We start from the raw sequence: 5,898 nt of genomic DNA on the forward strand, positions 1-5,898 counted from the left end.
ACAAGGGATGCTAATCGTTATTATTTGACTTTTACTGATGATTATAGTAGATATGGATATGTCTACTTGATCAAGCATAAGTCAGAGACTTTCGAGAGGTTTAAGGAATTTAAACAGGAAGTCGAGAATCAATTGGGCAGGAACATTAAGATGCTTCGATCCGATCGTGGTGGTGAGTATCTTAGTTCAGAGTTCCTCGACTATCTAAGGGAATGTGGGATAGTCTCACAATTGACACCTCCCAGGACACCACAGTTGAATGGTGTGGCTGAGAGGCGTAATCGAACCTTGCTAGATATGGTTCGTTCCATGATGAGTCGAGCTACGCTACCAATCTCATTCTGGGGGTATGCCTTAGAGACTGCCGCCCATATTCTTAATCTAGTCCCTACAAAGAAAGTTGCCAAAACTCCTCACGAGATGTGGACTGGTAAAGTACCTAAACTAGACCACATCAAGATTTGGGGTTGCGAGGCTTTCGTGAGACGCGAGACTCATGATAAGCTCGAACCTCGAAGCGAGAGGTGTATTTTCATCGGTTACCCACAGCGATCCTTTGGTTACCTCTTCTACAGACCTAGTGACAATGTGGTCTTTGTAGCAAGAAGAGGAGTCTTTCGAGAGAGAGAATTTATAAGCCAAGGAGACAGTGGGAGACAAATTGATCTTGAAGAAATTCGAGAATCAAGCGGTGAAGGAATTTCAAACTCTAGCCCTCAACCTGAGGAGGAAACTCCTGTTGAGCCAATTGACAAATCTGTACCTCTGAGACGTTCCACGAGAGTTAGGAGTGCACCTGAGCATTACTATGGATTCCATATTACTGCAGAAGGTGAGACACTTATTAGTGATGAGACACTAGTAAGTCAAGATGACCCTAACAGCTACGAGGAAGCCATGGCAGGCCCCGAGTCTGCTAAATGGAAAGAGGCTATGGATAGCGAGATACAATCCATGTATGACAATCAAGTTTGGAACTTGGTTGAAAATGTACCAGGTCGTAAGACAGTAGGGTGCAAATGGGTCTTCAAGAAGAAGACCGACATGGATGGTAAAGTACACACTTATAAGGCTAGACTGGTTGCAAAGGGCTTCTCTCAAATTCCTGGAGTGGATTATGATGAGACCTTTTCTCCGGTAGCCAAGATTAAGTCTATTCGGGTTCTGTTAGCCATAGCTGCATTTCATGACTATGAAATATGGCAGATGGATGTCAAAACCGCTTTCCTTAATGGAAAGTTGGCTGAAGATGTTTACATGAGTCAGCCAGAGGGTTTTGTCAGCAACGAGTACCCTAATAGAGTGTGTAAGCTTGAGAAATCCATTTATGGATTGAAGCAAGCACCTCGCAGATGGAATCTTTGCTTTGATGAAAAGGTCAAGGAATTTGGCTTTTCTAGGAGTGAAGATGAATCTTGTGTGTATGTCAAGGCTAGTGGGAGTATAGTTAGCTTTTTGGTATTGTATGTGGATGACATACTACTCATAGGAAACGACATTCCAACCCTGCAGGAAGTAAAGTCCTGGCTTGGGAAGTGTTTCGCTATGAAGGACCTTGGTGAAGCTGCCTATATTCTAGGGATAAGAATCTTGAGAGATCGGAGTAAAAGACTAATTGGACTTAGTCAGAGTACCTACTTGGATAAGGTGCTGAAGAGATTTAGCATGCAGGACTCCAAGAAAGGAGAGTTACCCATCCAGAGTAACACCAGATTGAGTAAGACACAAAGCCCTAGCACTGAGGCTGAGATAGCAGAAATGAGTCGAACACCTTACGCTTCGGCTGTAGGATCGATCATGTATGCTATGACGTGTACTCAACCCGATGTAGCTTTTGCCTTGAGCATGGTTAGCAGGTATCAGGCGAACCCTGGCAAGGCACACTGGACTGCGGTAAAGAATATCCTCAAGTACCTACGGAGGACTAAGGACTGGGTCCTTACCCTCGGTGGGAGTGATGACTTGAGAGTTGTAGGGTATAGTGATGCTAACTTCCAGACTGATAGGGATAATTTCCGCTCTCAGTCGGGCTGGGTCTTTACCCTAAACGGAGGAGCAATTTCTTGGAAGAGTTCCAAGCAAGAGACAGTGGCAGATTCTACTTGTGAATCAGAGTATATTGCAGCTAGTGAAGCAGCAAAGGAGGCGATATGGCTGAAGAACTTCATTGGAGACCTTGGAGTTGTACCAGCTATTAAAGAGCCAATGGAAATTTTCTGTGATAGTGAAAGTGTTGTTGCCTTAGCCAAGGAACCAAGGGATCATGGGAGATCCAGACACATCGACAGAAAATACCATTTCATAAGACATCGGATCGAAGAAGGACACCTCGTGGCAAAGAGGGTATCATCAGATGAGAATCCAGCAGATCCCCTCACACAGGGATTGACTCGGGTTAAGCATCTTCAGCATGCTCGGAGCATAGGGCTGAAGGATGATATTAGATTTAGTAGTTAGATAATCTCGAAATTTGTAAAGTGTAATTGACATTAGATGATGAATAAAACATGTTTTATTTATGAGTAAAGTGTTGCTATCTCTTGTCAATCGTTTACTATATTTCTTTTGCATGTTTTGACTTCCAAAATAATTTTGTTTGGTATAACATATTATTCAAACCTCCACAGTCGGTCATATGTTGGAAGTAGATATGAATCAAGACTGTCATGTTTGGTTGTAGAGGTCTTGGACAAGGCTACAACAATCATGAGTGCTCATAAGTTCTGAGCATTGGATTCAACCCACGCTCACTGGAATCACTTCATGGAATTTTATCTCGAGTGATCGTGAGACGATAATATCATATAAGTCTTCAAACCTAGAGATATGATTTGTTACTTACAAGTTGGTTATGCATTGACTGTACGAAACCGCATTGGTAACTCGATGTTATAAAACGTACTTTTGTGTGTAATTCAATGAGTGGTAGAACAAACATATGAGTCGAAGTTTATCTGTTCCTTCTTGGATTAGAAGCTGATATCTGGGCCCCTCGATGATTTTGTTTTGACCCATGTACCGGGCCCGGTCAGAACTAAGTTGATGTGTTCAATTAAGTTCTATGTCAAACAAATCGGAAATCGGGAAACAAATGCTGGACAATAAGCAAGACGTGTTCCATGTATTTGTCCGGCTGATATCTAGAACAGAGGATTATATGATCACTTATCTTAAATGGCGCATCATCATCTTCTCAGTTCCGAGAGACCTTGAAAGAGCTACGATTGCCGGTCGGTTCCTGAAGTACTAGAGATATAGTTATTAGACTTATCCAAGTGGGAGACTGTTGGATAAGGTGTCTAAGTCCATAACTATTTCAGGCTTGTACTTAACCCGACCCGGCATGGTCCATTTGGGTTGCATGACACCATGCAATTGGATAGACTAAATGAGAGAAATAACACTTGGAGATTATTAATATATTATAAGTTCTAATATATTAATAATATTATTTGATTAGTTGATCAAAGAATTAATTTAGAATTAATTAAGTGATCAAAGGATAACTAATTAAATATATGGGTTGATTATGTAAATCATTCATATCTTGTATAGTGGGCTAAGAGGCTCCATGGATTATCAAGTTGGGTTCTACCCATAGGATGCTCCATGGATGCTCCATGGGAGTTACAAACCCATGGGTCATGGAAATGAAGAGTCATGACACATTAGGGTTTACATGGTGTAACCCTAGATGTGCCAACACTATATAAGAGTCCCATTCTCCACAAAATTGGCGACACACATAGAGACAAAAGAAACTAGAGGGCTTGGCCGATTTTGAGAAGTGTGTGTTATCTCAAGAGTCTTTCCAAGAGCATTTGGTGTTGTGTGAAGCATTTGAGGCATCACACTTGGGGTGCTAGGCTCACAAGGTTTCAAGGAACTCAAGCAACAACAAGGTAAGTTATTCTATCTATGATTCAAGTTAAAATTGTTCCCCATGTATGCTAGATAGGAATATAACCTTGGAATTCAACTTTGCATGATAATTAGACAAACATAGATCCAAGGTTATTAGGGTTGCATGTACACTTAGGAAGTGTTAGAATGCTCAAAACCCATCAATATTGTGGATTCTAGTTTTCTTTTGTTTTGCCCTAGCATGACGGCTAGGAGTGATACTGATACTTTTTATTTATGGGTTAGAATACGAGGAAAAGCTCATAAACACATGTTTTGTAACCCCAAATCTTTTCCTATTCTAACCGCCCCTTGTTTTGGTGACTTCTGCTTGTTATATGATGCATATTAAACTTACCTGATTGCATGAAATCTATGTTGTTGTTGTTGGGTCTAATAGTATTGTGTCAAATGTATGCATATTATAGTTTATTTTATTCCATTTTAGGCCTCTCCATTCTTGGCTTAGCTATCTAATCCAGCCTATATATATATATATATATATATATATATATATATATATATATTGCATGCATGTATCATTAGGGTTAACATTTTTGGTAGCCCTACCTAGATCTCACAGAGAAGTTCGTTCATTGTGAACTCTTATAGAGCTATTTTAATCAAAGCATTCGACACTCTTTTGATCTTTGTTTTCTTGTCATTTAATTGACGTTATTTATTATAGAATCTATAGATTTTAATTGTTGTTCTCATAATGTTTAGAATGAAGTTCATATGCGAGAATTACAAAATTTCAAAGTTCATTTTTCACCGTCATGCAGCTTGTGCTCACCTGACAGAAGATACATCTGGATACGAGATGACATGGCACTCTGAGATGTTGACACATGGAAAAAATCTACGGATCACGTACATTTGTGTTGAGCGCACTCCAAAACTTACTATAAATAGCAAGCTTCGACAAATCAATTTCCTCACCCTTTTCATATGTTCTCTTTATGTCTCGATTTGTGTGTCACTACGCCAAACACCTCTCGAAGTGCTAACTTGTGGTTTCTACCCTACAACAATGATTTCATAACTCAAAGGTGAGTTCACGGCACCATTTTCCTAATCTTTTCGTGGAGGGTGGATACATGTCTAAAATGCAACCTTACATAGTTATTACTAATTGTAGTTACATAATTATGTTCATAACATTAGGATGATATTATGTCCGGTAGATACTCTTCCCAAAATTTTTGGCTAGTATTATGCCTAGTTGTTATAATAAACCATAATGATAGATAAGATCATACCTAGTTGTCACGTTGGCCAGTCGCCAAGAAATGCTGAAACGCGTTATTATAGTCACCCTTTGGATAAGCTTAGTAGCTAGTGTTACTCTACTCAAATACTCGGATGCGAAACAAAGTAGTTATATATATATATATATATATATATATATATACACACACACACACACACACACACATCAGATAAATAATATATATAATAAGTAAGCCTGGATAAATTCAGCTAGCTCCCAACTTATAATCGTTAAATCTTAAGTGATCGGGAGATATATGTATAGATCTATACGAGATTGACACTCCCACCTTTCGTTGCTAGCTACAACCTAATGACAAGTCGAAGCAGGCATAACTTTCTATGCACATTTGCGACGTCCGATGCAACGTCGTGGTTTTTGAGATCAATAGTCATAACTCGATTATAGGAACTCATCGTAACTTTGTTACACAAAACTAACTATCTTAGACTACCACTAGGAACCAACCTAAGAAAGTAGTGATAGTACACGGAAACTTGAGGAAGCAAGTTTAGGATAAACAAGATAAACCAAAATACCCACACAACACTTTAAAACCATAAACCTATAGACTCTCCAACATTATGTTGACCTCTCAAACCACATGTATTCTCAAGAGAATGAACCCGTCTGAAGGAGGAGATAACCCCGATGATGCATCCCAGAGTCTATGTGCTTTACATTTGTACTTTGCTTTTGTGACCTACTTGTACCTTGAATGA

Source organism: Lactuca serriola, chromosome 3, assembly GCF_051521515.1.
Source record: "Lactuca serriola cultivar US96UC23 chromosome 3, Lser_US96UC23_V15, whole genome shotgun sequence".
Lineage (NCBI taxonomy): Eukaryota > Viridiplantae > Streptophyta > Magnoliopsida > Asterales > Asteraceae > Lactuca > Lactuca serriola.